The 16,858-nt window shown below is 35.2% G+C and overlaps 3 long non-coding RNA genes and 2 pseudogenes across 4 annotated transcripts; 3 read left to right on the forward strand and 2 right to left on the reverse strand.

Moving 5' to 3' along the window:
* The first annotated feature begins 729 nt into the window (after positions 1 to 729).
* LOC145215278 (uncharacterized) lies at positions 730 to 2,224 on the forward strand (annotated as a pseudogene).
* A 30-nt stretch (positions 2,225 to 2,254) lies between these two features.
* LOC145215302 (uncharacterized) lies at positions 2,255 to 5,915 on the reverse strand. Its single transcript, XR_013857252.1, has 6 exons — positions 5,017 to 5,915; positions 4,647 to 4,747; positions 4,377 to 4,502; positions 4,093 to 4,186; positions 2,891 to 3,921; positions 2,255 to 2,601 (listed from the first exon to the last, which is right to left on the reverse strand). It is a non-coding gene; the product is annotated as an uncharacterized LOC145215302 (long non-coding RNA).
* Positions 5,916 to 6,197: 282 nt separating this feature from the next.
* Positions 6,198 to 8,243, forward strand: LOC145215310 (uncharacterized). The gene is made up of 2 exons (XR_013857259.1): positions 6,198 to 6,260; positions 7,386 to 8,243. It is a non-coding gene; the product is annotated as an uncharacterized LOC145215310 (long non-coding RNA).
* A 1,337-nt stretch (positions 8,244 to 9,580) lies between these two features.
* LOC145215311 (uncharacterized) lies at positions 9,581 to 11,177 on the reverse strand. The gene is made up of 2 exons (XR_013857260.1): positions 10,906 to 11,177; positions 9,581 to 10,641 (listed from the first exon to the last, which is right to left on the reverse strand). It is a non-coding gene; the product is annotated as an uncharacterized LOC145215311 (long non-coding RNA).
* Positions 11,178 to 11,255: 78 nt separating this feature from the next.
* LOC145215277 (uncharacterized) lies at positions 11,256 to 12,884 on the forward strand (annotated as a pseudogene). The gene has a single exon (XR_013857247.1). The product of XR_013857247.1 is annotated as an uncharacterized LOC145215277 (transcript).
* Positions 12,885 to 16,858: the final 3,974 nt, after the last annotated feature.

Raw genomic sequence — 16,858 nt, forward strand, 5'->3', positions numbered from 1 at the left:
AATGTTCAAATTTAACAACGATTGATTTTTCATTCTATAGAGACAACATGTCTGGTCATAAAAAGCACTAAAACATTGGTAAACACTAAAACAAAACAAAGATGGTTCGACTTTTTATCGCAAAATATACAATATTTTACCTTATTTTCTTTGATTAAGATGCAGCAAAGTTTCAATTTCCAGGTCTGATCAAACTGAAAATCAGTGCTTGGCAGGATTACTTAAGACAAATTGTACTTCTTTGCGATAGCCGGTGAAATGAACGTCAAAGGCCGAATATGCACATTGCGCGGACAAGATAACGTTCCCCGTTTTGCACCTTGAAGGTACAGTATTATCAAGAGTTTTAGCACTATGTTTGTGTCTGTTTCCTTTTCTTTAAATTACAAGATTTGCTTTTGTTTTACAAATCGTTGTGCAGAAAAACAAAGAACTTTACATCGGCATGTAACACAAGCATACATGAAGTTACAAACTGTTTTACTAAAAATAATGCGCTTGTGCATCTTTGCAGAATTGGGTAAGAAACCTTACTATATAACATGTGTAAGTCGTCCGATAAAATAATCACATTGATTCGCACCAGATTGATCAATTAAGCTACGATAAGATTAAAAAGCTAGAAGATTTTCTCTCTCTAAATTTCACCCTTTCACAGACATTGCCTTTTTTGCCACTACAATGCCGAAAACAATCAGATTGCTGACCTGTCAGTGAAAAGTATAAGTTTAGAAAGCAATAAAAGAATAGTTAATATTGCGTTTTTTAACAGTGTAACTTGTATACAATACTATAGAAACCACACAAATTGATTCTGGATACACAATAAATCTGCTTCAGAAAGTTTCTTGTTGTGCAACATTAGCAAATACATGATGTACCAAGACACTCTGGAAAGTTTTTTTAAAGTACAAAGACAGGATGGAACATGCAAACTTAGGGAGCAAACATTTGGACAAAGTAACTCTCTTGAAGATCACTTTGAGAAACACACGAAAGCCGACTGTTACGAGAATTATGATCGCGACTGTAGAGAGCGCATCGATGAAAGAAAAACTACATGGACCTGTCAAGTGTGTGCAAACTCCACCTGATAATGAAGAGAAACGTTACAAATGTAATATTTGCGAAAAATCGTTTGCACAAGATTATGGTCGTAAGTCGCACATGATCAGACATTCAGGAGAAAGACCTTTTCAGTGCGAAATATGCAACAAAAGGTTCAGGAGAAAATGCGAAATGAAAGTACACATGTTGGTCCGCTCACATGAAAAACCTTATAAATGCGATGTCTGTGATAAAAGATTTAATCAACGAGGAAATCGCAACAAACATCTGTTGGTACACTGTGACGACACATTATTCAAATGTGATGTTTGCGATAAAGGGTTCAAAGAAAAAGGCAACCTACGAAAACACTTACTGATTCATGCTGGCATTAAACGTTTCACTTGTAAAGTGTGTGATAAACGTTTCGGGAAAAAGGGTCATTTAAAAAGACACGAGTTGATTAATTGTGACAAACGATTTAATTCAACCGCAAGCAGAGGAAAACATTTGAGAATTCACACTGGAGAAAGGAGATTCAAATGTCACATTTGTGAGAAATCATTTACTCAATCAGGAGGGCTCACAAAACACATGATGACTCACACAGGTGAAAAATCATTTAAATGTGATTACTGTGAAAAACCGTTTCGTTACAAAGGCGATTTAAAAAACATATAAGAACCCACACTGGAGAGAAACTTTATCGATGTGACATTTGTGAAAAGCAGCTTAGTTTACTCGGATCTTTCAAGCAACATAAACTGATTCACACAGGAGAAAAACCCTTTGCATGTGATTTTCGCGACAAACGATTCAATTCCAAATCAAACCTTGGCACGCATTACGTTGTTCACAGCGACGAGATGCCATTCAAGTGTGATATTTGTGAAAAACCGTTTAAGCGGATAAATCAAGTAAAACAGCACAAGCATCGGAGTCACTAGGAATAATATGCAGACATGAGACAAAGATGTTACAAAATCCAAAAGAGTTGTGCTGAAAAGACCAGGATTTTAAAATTCGCATGAGTTTGTTTTTGTATCAATGTTTCTAGATGTTGTCTCTGTATTGATAAGTTTTCGAGGACTTTGCACCCCGAACACCCTTTTAGCGTTTCGAATTTACCCACACTGGTATTGAAATGTATTTCCGCAATAAAATACTCATCTCGCAGCCTTCCTTTGTGATGATTATTCTTGATGTTTTGTTAGACTTTCTTCAGGGAAGGGGACCCATAATAAATAATGGGAATTTACTTGTGAATTCAACTGTCCAGGAAAAGCAATAAATACAAAATAGCAGAATAGACTGGACAATTTTAAAATGATAACTTTATGAAAGATTTCATGTGCAAATAACAAAGCTATTCCCCATCGAGTTGTAGCTCCATTTGCTTGCCATTTATATTAGAAAATAGTTTGTGTATGACTATTTGATGTTTTCATGTTTGAACAAAAACTTTACAAAATGTTGATGTGTGTGTGTTTCCAATCGAGTTCTGTTCCTTTCTGAGACATGTAATGATTAGAACACCGGTTTTGAGGATTCAGACTGGAAAAACAATGCCTTATTCAAATTTGTATATTTGTTGATAAAAGTTTAAACAGAACTAAATCATGTTAATGCTCCATAATTTAACGATTTCAATGATTCAAAATTTAAAATATGTGTTACATCATACATATATAGTATACAAAAAAACAATATACATATAGAGTAAAAAAAATCGATTTGGTGTATTGGTGTTACAAACTGTAATATCATCACTAGTCTCCATGAGAGATGACCTTTCACTTATATTTGTAAATGAATATTCCGACCAACATTTAGTTTTACATACTTGTGTGAGCCTAATGAATGTAGAATCGTGCAAAGCCATATACCATGAGACCAAGCCACTGAAAAACAGTTAGTCTAAATTAGAACATACTACACAATCAACAAAAATATTTTACAATGCTATATCTAAAGATCAGTTAACCAGTTCAGAATGTTGTATAATAAATTTTAAGTTCAGATTATAACTCCAGTAACTCCTAACATAACAGTATACAATAAAACAAACACTGTTACTTATTAACAAAAGCAAACAAAAATTGTTTTTAGTGGGATTTGGGTAAAAACTGTTGTACAATACTCCATATTTAAATTATTGCCACAATCACAGGCAAATCAAAATTAGACACGTGCTTTGAATTGGTACCGACCAAATTGATTTAATATCATTTTAGTACTGATCAATATACTAAAGGTAAACTCACTGCATTCAATATTACACTGTAAACCAATATGGGTAAAACAACCCAAAAACGTTGGGTATCTTGGGGGGACACCCAAAATAGTTTTTGGGTAGTTTGAACCCAAACTTAGTTGGGTTAAATACAGTTTTACCCTATTGATTTACCCAACAATTTTTGGGTATAATTCAAATTTACCTAATTGTTTGTGGTTATTATTTTGGGTTTAAACACACTATGCCCAAAATTGAGTGTACGTTTTTTCCCAATAATCATACAGATTCATGTTTTATTTTTAGAAGAAACACATTTATTTCTTCCAAACGTGTTTAAAAAAGCATAACAAAAAACTAATTACAACATTCAACACAGTTAATCATACAGCGACATTAGGTCTGGTATATCAAACAGAAACACTTGGAATAATTGTAAAACATTGTCACATGTGGACAGCATTCATTTGTTAAGTACATACAATGCAAACAAAGATGTGATGCCTGTAGTAAAATCATTCACAGTCAGTCATGTTTTTGCAAAAAACAACAATATTTTTTAAGCGAAACAAATATCTCCATATACAACCAAGATGTGTTGATCACCCAATGCTGCTCTCGGACCTTCAAATGTTGTTTGCCTGAATATTTAAATATTTTCAGCAAAAAGACAATAGCAACAAAGTAATTACCATGTCTACACAAATACACACCATAATATGAATATAGCATTGTTAGCAGACCTATTTCATAGACATTTTTTAATGTGTTTTTTTACAAAAGCATTATCTAAACAAAAATATGATACTTACAGGACACAAGTCCAGATATAATGTTCCTTGCTGAATTATTGATGTTTGATTTCACAGAACACATGGAAACAGTATTCCAACATTAAATGGACATCTACAAAACAAATCTTATAAATTAAATTTTTTTATTTTGTTTCCAGTCATCAAAAACAGGCGGTTAAAAACATTATAATTTTTATAAATCGCTTTTCAGTGAAAGTGTAAGTTTTCCAAAATTATCTTCGACAATCTATGGCCATGATGCAACTGCTGAATATGTAAGAAAATAAATATGTACAACATACCTTGTCGTATTAATTGCTGGCCATAATTTTATCATGACATTGCAAAATGGGGAGTTTTTAAAAATATTTTCTTCTTTGTTTCTTATAGCTTGGGCATGAAGTTGATTCTTATATACATCAAAATGCCTGTAGATAAAATAATATGTTAATATAATGCTGTGGGATACACTTCTGTAGTTTTAGGTATGTGCTTGAGCCTGCTGAATTTGTACATAAAAGGATATTTGTGCCATGTATATTGCCTTATGTAGCACAGTCAGTCTTCCTTACCTTTTGTTACATTTCACTACATGCATCTATCTATTCCACATCTACTGTGTCACATTTTTGTACTTGCGGTAATTGTGCCCATCCAGATCATTTCCTTATCACTGTATATATGGAAAACTTTTTAAAATAATATTAACACATATCTATATGGGCTGCCTGTGGCATTGAAGGAGTCAAGGAAATATGCATTTAAACATGATGAAACAATCTTTAGTACTCTACTATCAACTTTTTTTTAAAATACAAATACAACATAAACACCATTACAACACCATATAGCACACATGACGCAAAATTTAACAAAACATAGGGCTACTACAAAAATCTCATTTCACCAAAAAGTGTCATTAATAGTTAACATGAAACTTACTTTCAAGTATTGACCTCATTCTGTGGGACGTCCAAGTCACCAATAACAATTTCGACAAAATCAGTCAACCTGGAATTCCTCGATCAACATTCGCAGTGCTTTCACCAGAATAAATCTCACTATAGTGCTAGTTTAGGCACTTATTCGCAGGAAAGGGCAAAACAACGAAGCCCATGGGACTAACACCACTTTCCCCAAACAACCCAATTTTTTTGGGTAGAGTATCAACACCATTTTACCCAAACAATTTTGGGTAAAGAGTTTTTTACCCAATACAGTAGGGTAAAAACTTTTGGGTAAAAAACATTGGGCAACAAAACAGTTTACCCAAAATATTTGAGTATGTTGCTGCTGTACCCAAAGTTCTCTCGATCGTTATACCCAAATTGGTTTACAGTGTACCAAACATTTTAGGTGATAGAAAGTGACACAATTCGAACTTGATTACGCTTCACGGAACGCTTCACGCTTTCCTGGCCCCAACTACAATTAATTTGACAGAAATCTTTTGACTGACTAATATCTTATCATTAAAATGACCAATGCAACCTGCAACTTCATTGAATTTTTGTAGCTGTGTCTGCGCAAGAAAGTGTGCTTAAAGAGATTTCCAAATTTTCCTAGCAGCCGCAAAAAAAATTCATACCAAAACTTTTATGTTTCATGCTCGACTATAAAGTTTCGTCCCCACCTCCATTTCGCTACACGAAAATATTGAAAGAAAAATTATTTTTTTATGTGTTTTTTTACATTACATCGCTCTTTTATGTAGCAGAGTTAGAAGAATTTTAATCGACCAATGAGCCGACCAGAACGGCAGAAACAAGTTCAAAAATCAAGGTTTACTTTGTGTTTAAACCGCTTGTTTGGCGGTTTAAGACGTATGTAGAAAAACCGCGCCACTTGTTAAGGTCTGCGAACTCTATCTTGCTAATACGGTGGTTGGTGAAATCCAACTGACTGCGTTCTCCAAAGGATAAAAGAATAATGTACGAAGCTGTCCATTGTGCGGACAGGATCGTGCAGTGAAATCGTAGTCAAACAATCAAGTCGGATAACCACAACGCATTGTCACAGACGATGACATGCTGCGTTTGAGTTCAAGGCACAGTTTAGCGGCCACGAATTTTTTTTTTTTTTTCACGAATTTCTTTTGCGTTTTTAGAGGCTGCGAATGGCAACCACGAAAGCCTGGAATATTTTTTCTGCACCCGATGTGTTTCACTTCTGTTGCAAATTCAAAAGTGAGTAAAATATGGTATGCGTGTAGTTAACATGCGACCCTTGGGCAGAAAAGAAGGAAATTGTCGCAATAGGAATCGCGATATGATGTATGAAAGGAGGCAGCCTCGGCGTCCTGCTTTTTATTAATAATTAACGCTTCAGCCTGGATATTTGTGTAAGTCAGACGCGTGGTTGTGTTTTATGGTCTAAATCAGTGGTCGGCAATCGCCGGGCCACTTCCATGCACCGGTCCGCGACGAGTTGGTTACTGGGCCGTATAATGTTTCAGGTTAGATGCTTTAAAACATTTTGCCCACGTATTCCGGGGTAATAAACTAATTTGTGTGTTGTCATTGTGAAATATTTGTAGTTTCTTTAAGGCCGCTCAGCGATAAAATTTTAGTTTTAAAAACGGTCCGCAGAAGAAAATAGGTTGCCGACCCCTGGTCTATAAACATCCAAACTGTTGAAAACAAAGCGAGAAGACAGGAAATGATGTTTATTTGTTTACTGGTAAAGTTAAATTGGGATTTGTCATGCATTTCTGTTGTAGCTGCTACAGCTGTGTTATTTCCTTATCATTCGCGTTTTAAATGGAATATTCGATTAAACGGAATATTCGATTGAACGGAATATTCGATTAAACGGAATATTCGATTAAACGGAAAATTCGATTATCCGGAATATCCGATTAAACGGAATATTCGATTAACTGGAATATTCAAATATCCGGAATATTCCAGTTTCAAACTGGCTTTCGTCGGTTTCTACCGAACCTCAAAGCCGGTTTAAACCGGATTCAAAAAAGGGTTAAGGTAAAGCGGTTGCTTTATTTGATAGCAGTTCAATAATAGAAGACCGCGCAACGATAAAAAACGCGCTTATAAAGGGACAACGACAGAGCGAGAAAATGCCAAAACGCACGCTTCGATGAACACGATTGTACACATGCAAAAGAGGTCGCCGCAAAAGCCACGTTTAGCGCTCATTTAGAATTTGAGTTTTCGTATTAAATGAAAGTACCTGTGTTTGAACGCTAAAAGTCAAAAAAAGAAGTAGCGGTAAAATGCCGATCCTAGGCGGAAAAATCGCCATTCTCAATCGAAAAAATGGGGTCGTATGTAAATGTTGATTTTATTTTCAAGTGAGGTCGCTTTTAAAAAAGGTTGAAGACCACTGACACAAGCTACACACGCAAATTTTGATGCCAGTATGAACCAACAAGTGCTTCTGCGAGTTGCCATGATCATTGTATTGTTATAAGATTTTTTCGCAAATATTCCATTTGAATGTTGTTGTTGTTTTTATCAGAACGAACCAGCATGTGTATTTTCATTTCGTATTTCTTTTTGAATCTGTCGTTGCATATTTCGCACTGGAAAAGTCTTTCGCCGGAATGTATCACCATGTGCGACTTGCGGCTGCTTTTTGTGGCAAACCTCTTTTCGCAAACATTGCATTTCAATGACCTCGTTCCAGTTTCGCCCAAGGATTTTGTTTTCTTTGATAAGGTAATCCCGCTGTCATCAAAAGTTTGCATGCATACAGCAGATTTGAATAGTTTTTCTTGGTTTGCTGTTCCACCAAACATAGTTTGAAGTTTTTGTAGAACGTTTTCGGACTTCTGCGGAATATTACGTAATGGTTCTTATTTAAAAAAAACACCTGCCAAGGAAACAACGTTTTTGTGCTAAAACCTCAAAGTAAATTGGGTCTAGTTTTGCACAAGTATTGTCAAATTTTGCTGTACTTTCGATCTCAAATTTGTAACTTATAATTAATTTTGGTCTTCGGCTTCCACAAACCAACTTTGTTCAATAAATTTGTTTTAATTTTTATAACTGCTACAAACCCTGTTAGTGAATTTCTGACATAATTTATCCGTTGTTTTTAACCGTTTAGTGTCCTTTACTTGAATTGTGCTGCGTCGTTTCTCAAACGCGTATTGACTTTTAATTGATAACACGTCTGGTAACAAAAAGTACAAATTTCTTCCGCTTGTATTTGCTCACTTGTCGGAATTTATCAAAAGTGTTTTATTAATATGCTTCATGAAATGTAAAAAAAATGTAGTGATTTTGGTTTACGGTATTTCGAAACAACACCGTGACAGTGCAATTCTACTAACGTTACTTTCGACATTCGGGTGTATAATTAAGTTAAAATTAACGCAAGCCCTTATGGTAACCGACAGTTTTAATTGGTGACTGAACCTTGAAGCGCCCCAGGCAATCGTACCTAATTCTACACCAGCTAACTACGTTTAAAATTACAGGTACTCAAACTGAAAGCCTTTCAACCTATGCAACCGAGATCGTTTCAGACAAAATAACAAACAAAAACTCAAATCGAACATAAAACTACCGCAATCGAACTGACTAATAACCACAGTATGCGACATATTTGTTTTTTTGTTCAGCAGTAATTTCAAACCAAAACGTCGGATGAAACCTTAAACCGTGCAATATAAAACGGCTACCAATGACTTTTGCTACAACAGTTTTTTCGACACTTTTATTTACCACGTGTTGAGCATAAGACTTCAAACACTTGCCTAACTTAAACAAAGTTTAAAAAACGACCATAAACTAAACTAAATGCCCAGTTGCATGCATCATTGAACACAATGAAAAAGAAAATAAGATTGAGTTCATTTTTTTTCGCCGGGTAAGGCAATTAGTAGCAGCACAATTGAGCTAAAACAGTTGTTCTTAACCGGGGTTCGGCAACGCCGAATCCGGGGTTCGACGAAGGTGTTTTTGAAGTACAAAACAAATACTCGTTTTTGTCAAACTTTAGGGCAGGGGTTCTTAACCAGGGGTACGTGTACCCCTTGGGGGTACGAAGCACCAAAGCAGGGAGTACGACATGCAGTGTGAAATTATACGCTATTAGGTATATTTGTGAAGAATGCGTAGCAAGTTACTTTGTTATATGTCTTTGACTGATTTGAATTGACTGATTGTTGGTGTGCTGTAAATATTGTTGAACTTACAAGACTGTTTTAATGCATGCTTTCAACGCATAACTTATAAATACACTAAGTTTAATTTCTATTGTTACAATTTTGTTTACTTCCGTCGGCCATTGTAGACAGGGGGTACGAGAAAATTTTATAAACGCTTAAAGGGTACGAGCACTAAAAAGGTTAAGAAACACTGCTTTAGGGTCTATAGTCGCTAAAAACGGCAATTTGTATTGAAGGTAACACTTAGGCAGGGGTGTTTTAAACTGCTCTAAACAGTTTTTGTGGTACTAAAAAGAGTGTTACCAGCCTAATAACCATATATGTCAGACTTTTTGTACGCCTATTGTGTGTCAACATTGCGAACAAAACAGGTACCACAAGCATCACAATATAGATTATGACATCATAAACACTTAAGACTGATCTCCTCGCTGTGCAGCTCAATCTGTGCACCGAGCTAGAAATTATTCTGGGCTTTTTGGGCGCGATTAAATGGTAAATACATGATATAAACCAAGTATTATAAAACAAAAATAAGCAGGTAAATGGCAGCCGTGGGTAAAATAAGAATCTGCAATGCGGCCGTCCTAGCAATATGAATATGCCCCCCTGTACTACGGTTTTATTATCTTTTTTTGACGTAACAAAGAGCATCGTTCGCGTTGTTCGTAATCAGAAACACAACGGAATTTTGTTGGCAGCAAAAACTTATTACTTCATCCTTTTCCTGTTTGTTATCAGATGCCAAAATTGCTGGAATTAAAGTAATCATGAAACAAGTTGCTTGTACTAGAATTTAACAAAATGACAAACAGTAACTGTTGCCACTACGTTTGAACAAAAACTAATTATGGCCCACCAAACAAGGGTTAAAAACCTAGGATGTAACTTTGGGGTTCGACCAAAGGCTGAAGAATATCGTAGGGGTTCGGTCGTGACAAAAAGGTTAAGAATCACTGAGCTAAAATATTCACCAGGCCGTAAATAGCTGTGCAATGTTGAGACGTTATGAAATGCCACAAAGTTGGGGTCATAACTGGTGGAAAGATGGTAAACGCACCGCAGCTAAACCGTTACTATAAGCGTTATGTAGCAGGGATTCACATCAGAGAGTGAGGTTGTCGCAATAAAATTGTTACCAGGTTTGACAGGAAGCCTTAATTTATACTCAATCATGTCAAACTCTGACATCAATATCGCAGCTGCTGCAGTATTTGCAAAATAAACTTACATGAAAAACAGTTTTGTAATGTTGGAACAATACAAACAATAAAAGTGACAAGGTTTTAATGCGAATTGGCTATCGGTACCTTTTTTGCACCTCATAGCCAGAGCAAACTGGGGTCCACGGACCAATTGGGGTCCGTATAGCAGTTTCAGAGGGTCCGCAATGAGAATTAGTCTTCAAAGCTTTAAAGCAGTTTCAAAAGGGTCTGCAATGTACAACAATGATTGTAATTAGATGATAATACATTCTCGGGAGTAATGCTTGCTTTATACTAGTCTTTAGTGAGCGAGATTGCAAAGGGTCCACCAGGCAAAATTTTTAAAAAAGTTTGGGCACCTCAAAGCTAGAGTATTATTAGCGTTTTAGCACTGATACGTTTGGCCAGTTTTCTTTTCTTTCAAACCACTAAGTTTGCTTTTTGTATCAAAAATCGTTGTTCAGAAAAACAAAAAACTCCTCCAATTTTTACCCCATCACAATTAGGCATTGCCTTTTCTAACAACACAATGCCGTCTTTGGTTCTTCAGGTCAGTAATTACCGTGTTAGTTACACTGAGCCTTTGGCTTTTATACAATGGAAACTTGACAGTCATTCTAATTTAGAATTGTGGCAGAACGAAACAAAACAGGTGAACCCAAACTAATCTGCACGATTCGACGGTCGTATCTTATTTTGGTTGTAGTTTCTTTTTTGTATGTAAAAAGCGAGATTTTTTAACTTGAAGTTAAAATTATCTGATAAAATTTATCGACAACAATCAGATTGTTGACCTGTTAGAATAAAGTGTAAGTTTAAAAAGAAATAAAAGAATAGTTAACATTGCATTTTTTTAACAGTGTAACTGTATACAATACTATAGAAACCAAACAAATTGTTTCTGAAAAAAGAGTATATCTGCAGCAGAAAGTTTCTTGTGGTGTAACATTAGCAAATACATGATGTACCAAGAAACGTCGGAAAGTTTTTTTAAAGTACCAAGACAAGTTGAAACCTGCAAGTTTGGAAAACAAACGTTTGGACAAAGTAACTCTCTTGAAGATAAAATTGACAAACATACGAAAGTCGACTGTTTCGAGAATTATGATCACGGCTGTACAGATAGTGAGACGAGGAAAGAAACTCCAGCTGATAATGAAGAGAAACGTTTCAAATGTGACATTTGTGAAAAATCATTTGCTAAAGAAAGTAGTCGCAAATCGCACATGGTGATACATTCCGGAGAAAGACCTTTTCAGTGCGAAATATGCGAAGATAGATTCAGAAGCAAATACACCATGAAAGTACACATGTTGGTTCACTCACATGAAAAACCATATAAATGTGATGTCTGTGTAAAAAGATTTAATCAACGAGCAAGCCGCAAAAGGCATTTGTTGGTACATAATGACGACACACTATTCAAATGCGATATTTGCGATAAGGCGTTCAAAGAAAAACGAAGCCAACAAAGACAGTTTTTGATTCACGCTGGCATTAAACGCTTCACTTGCAAAGTGTGTGACAGGCGTTTCGGGAGAAAACACCATTTAAAAAGGCACGAGTTGACACATACTAGTGAGAAACGAAAGTAATTATTGTAACAAAAGATTTAATTCAACTGCAAGCAGAGAAAAACATTTGCGGATTCAAACTGGAGAAAGAAGATTTAAAATGCGATATTTGTGAGAAATTATTTACTCAATCTGGAACGCTCACAAAGCACATGATGACTCACACAGGTGAAAAATCATTTAAATGTGATTACTGTGAAAAATCATTTCGTTGCAGAGTAGATTTAAAAACCCACACAAGAACCCACACTGGAGAGAAACCTTATCGATGTGAAATTTGTAAAAAAAAAACGATTTAGTTTTCTTGGTTCTTTAAAGCGACATAAACTGATTCACACAGGAGAAAAACCATACGTATGTGATTTTTGCGACAAACGATTCAATTCTCATTCAAATCTTGTCAGGCATTACGTTGTTCACAGCGACGAGATGCCATTCAAGTGTGATGTTTGTGAAAAACCCTTTTTGTTTTTTAAACATAAACATTTGACACCGAACAAAACTAAAAAGAAATGAGCTGAAAAGCCCAGGATTTTAACTTATAAGTGAGTTTGTATTGGTATTATGTTTATATATGCAGTCTCTGAATCTTGAAATCTTGAGAGCCCCTTTTAGCATTTCGACGTTAGCCATACTGATGCTAAAACGTATCTCCGAAACAAATATTTATCTCGTAGCCTTTCTTCGTGATAATTGTTGTTGATTAATTGTTTGCCCAATAAAACTTGTAGATTGCGTAAACGCTATGTTTGTTATTGTTTTCAAATTCTTATTCGGCCCCCATGTAACCTTTTTTCTGGTGTCTTGATACCGTTATCTTGAGAATGATGCATTCGAATCGCTTTATTGCACATATTTTCAAAGTGCCATCTTCTTAAATAAATATTGCACAAAGTGTTTGCTTCAGAATATCACGTTGTTTAAATATTGCATTTGTAGTTGATTCATTTGGTCACGAGTCATTATCACGCATGGAAACAAGTATATTTCTCTTACTTTATCATTAATAATAAGCTTTTGATAGGTCAATCGTTGTTTTGCGAACGCTCATCGTTCAAAACGATGCATAGAAAAGTAATGTGCTTCTAAACGCTGTCAAATAGTTTGACAACGCTTATATCATTGGTTCTAACACTTTGTAACCATGCGATACATTAAAGAACTGAATTTTTCCTCCGCGGCACAACAAAACTGGGCCTGATCATGTTTGCGGCATGTAGTCATACCCATTGTGTTTTATCTATAGAATGTTGTTTTCACTGAATCTAGTACAGTGAAATTATCAACCGGGGATCTAGTACCTGTGGTATTGCCCGTCTAAAGCAGTGGTTCCCAACCTTTCTACACTGTGGGACCGGTAAAAATGTAAAAAAAAAATCCACGGACCGGCAACGAAAGATCGTAGTGAATGCAACAGATATTTGTAAGCTTTTTGTTCACCAAAGTTGTCGCTGCGCAACATAATGTAAGATTTAGTCATAGCCTATGTATTTAGGGCGTAAATCAAGTCAACTCAAACAACAAAACGCCAATCCATTTACATACAAAATCAATGATATCTCAAAAACGAAAAATAACTTCGTTTTACAAAAAAATGTTGAATGCTAGACACAGTTTATGACAAAACAATCATAAACGTCACAAAGCTTTATTAAACAATTTGCGGGTATCAACCTTGGAGAGCTACCCCAGTTTTACAGCCAGGCGTAAAATAAGTTTTGCAGGTACCAACAACTTTGCAATAGGTCTACTTATCATTCTATTTTAAAAAGTAGCTGGTCATAAAGTGAGATAATTCGCGGACCGGCAAAATATTTACGCGGACCGGCGGTTGGGAACCACTGGTCTAAAGGATATTAACATTTGTTTCCGTATTTATAATACAGCACAGCTTTGTCATGCTTTTTTTAAATTAAATGACAAATGCTCATTTACCTTTGTTTCTGTTCTGTTACATAAAGAATTGAGGTGAAACAAATCTTAGGTAGTTTACACTGATTTCCATAACAAGACCATTCTCAGATGTCATTGCAAACAATGCAGCAATAGCTTAATAAACAATTCCATGTTTTCCAATGCTACCACCAGATGAACTGCAAAGTAAAGAATGTTGTCCAATTCTGACTAAAAAAAATAAAGTGAAATCGCTTATGTATCCAGCTTTAGTGGAAAAGGCAACCAATACAAAAATGGTGGAAAAGGCCAAATGATTTCAAAAATGTTTCGCCAAGTTTGACTCTGAAGCTCTGCTTTACAATTAGTATTAGGAATCTGTTTGTGTATGACTGTTTGTTGTTTTCATGGTTTTACATAATCTTGACGAAAAGTTGCTGTGTGTTTCCAACCGATTTCGGTTCCTTTCTGAGAAATGTAATGGCTAGACACTGGTTTTGACTTTAAAGTTTAATGCAAAGTTGCCAAATCAATCCAACAGAAGTATCTTAAATTAAGGCTTCTTTTTTAAGTAGGCCTATTCTGTAACTACTTTGCTTAAACAACAAAACTGAGTCATAAGTACATTTAATTGGACAGTGTTTGGCCCAAGCAAAAATCAGCCATTCATATTTATTATAATCTTTAAGGTAATGGTAAATTGTGCAGAAGTGTTTTCCACCATGATCAAGAAGGATTCAGCCTAGACAAATATTGTCAAAACTATGAAAATTTGTTTATATTAGTAGAGAACAATAAAATATAGCCAAATCAAGTTTAAACTGAAACCTCCATAAATCAATGATGTAAATTATTTAAAATTGATAATATGTTACATCATACATATATAAATACATCAATACACACATGGAGTACAAATAAAACAATGTGGTGTTAGTGACCTGGTACTTAGCACTGAAGTTCTTAGACTAAAAAGCATAATTATTTTTTTGAAATATTCGTACCAGTAGTGCAGTTTGGCCAGTCAGTGTACCCTGTGATAGACTCAGCGCATATTATATCATCACTAGTCTCCATAAGATTAAACATTATCATCAGTGATGATTTTTCACCCAAACTTGTTATCATGTCCAAGTCAATGTCCTCACAAGTTGTGACTAATTATACCCACCAACATTTAGTTTTGCAGACTTGTGTAAGTCTAATTAACAGGGGCGGCTCGTGCTAGGGTGCTGCGGAGCTGCAGCACCCCCTAGATATTTTCACCTAATATTCCTACCACAACAATACAGATAACTTTTATGATACTTATTTTTTATTCCTAACTATAATTTTTATAAGTATAATTTCCGCCTTGATCGGCATTTTTTCATTTTTTTAAAAATTATGTCATTAATATGTTATCTATGGTGGAACTGCAGCTCCAGTTTCATGACGAATCGTGACGTTTTGCACTTGTGCGCATGCGCACTTGGAAAAGCTACATGCCGGGCGAAATAGGCGACTGGGTGCTGCGGCTCGCGCAGCTCCACCAATCACGCAGCGTGTGAACCGGCCTCTGTAGTTGTGTTGTCTGTTCCGGGTCTATATTGTGCTCCAAAACCAAACCCGTTTGCTATATTCTAAGTTCGACAGTGAGTACAGTTAAACAGTTTTTTGCCATGTTTTAATTTATTTGTTTGAAGGTTAGTCGTGAATTTTTAAGATGACTGTAAGTGGGCTTCAGTTTTTGCAGTTATCATTGAATTAGAAAGTGTATCTACCACCTTGAAAAAGAAAAAGGTCATTTAACACTTTGAAAAGTCACGATTAACCTTTATAATAAAAACCTGAATAAAAAGTTAAGAACACTGGAATAAACTTCTTCTATTCCAAATATGTCATGCAGGAATAAGCAACCACAAGAATTACTCACACTGTGAAGTTAAATGCCTCACTGAAATTCAGGCAATATTAAATGCAGAACGAACAATTGCACAAGCAACAGGAATTTTGAAATACCTTACTGATGACAACACAAGCAACAGGAATTTTGAAATACCTTAGTGATGACAAGTTTTGGTTTCTTAACACACCATGTGGACAGTATTCGCAACCAAGTGCAATCTTGTGTATTGATATAATGGACATGTTATGTTTCTTTAAACACTAGCTGCTAAATTGCTTCACAGGAAATGTTTCTTAAGAATGAACATTCTACAGGGGAGATAGTAGAAACCACCTGTTGTTAGAAAAGTTACTGAAACTTTTAAAGGAAAAGCCAGTTAGCCAGCAATTTCTATGAGTCTCTCAAAAGCAAAACGGTTCTTGAAAAGGATGTCAACACTGAAATAGATGCAAACTTTTCTAAGGAACACCATTATTTCCAAAAAGACTTGCACTTGCAGTGATAGCACTAAATAGAAAAAAAAACAGTTTCTTGGTTGTCATTTGGAAATCAAGGAAGAAGCTATCAATTATTTTGCTTAAAGTATAGCTTTATGATTCATTTTGGTTGTAAAACAGAAGCACAAGGTTTAATATGATGTTTTAAATTTAAGTGAGAGTGTTGTAATTTTCAAAGCTAGTTTTGTACTTCAAAAAAGGAATTATAAGCTATTTGCCACCAAATAAAGCAGCAAGTTTAGCAGTTAAGAAACTTACAGACAACTAATAGTTGTACACAAAAATAAGGAAAAGATGTTGAATAAACAAGTTCTGACACAAATGTAATGTGATTGTTGAATTTGTCAGTTATGATGCAAATAAAAAGCTGTATGGCTATTTTTTGTGTGGCAATTATAATCTGTGACGTGTAATGGAATATGTTGAAAATGCTGACTGTGGCTATAAGGTACTTAAATTATACATGACCATATTAATGACTGAATAGCAAGTGTGTTAGTTAGTAGTCATTGTTATAACCAGTTTTACTTACATGTTGTCCAATTGAAATACTTCGACCTTTTTCGACTCATTTATTAATATTTTTTTTTTAT

The sequence above is a fragment of the Phallusia mammillata genome, chromosome 2, assembly GCF_965637545.1.
Source record: "Phallusia mammillata chromosome 2, kaPhaMamm4.hap1.1, whole genome shotgun sequence".
Classification (NCBI taxonomy): Eukaryota; Metazoa; Chordata; class Ascidiacea; order Phlebobranchia; family Ascidiidae; genus Phallusia; species Phallusia mammillata.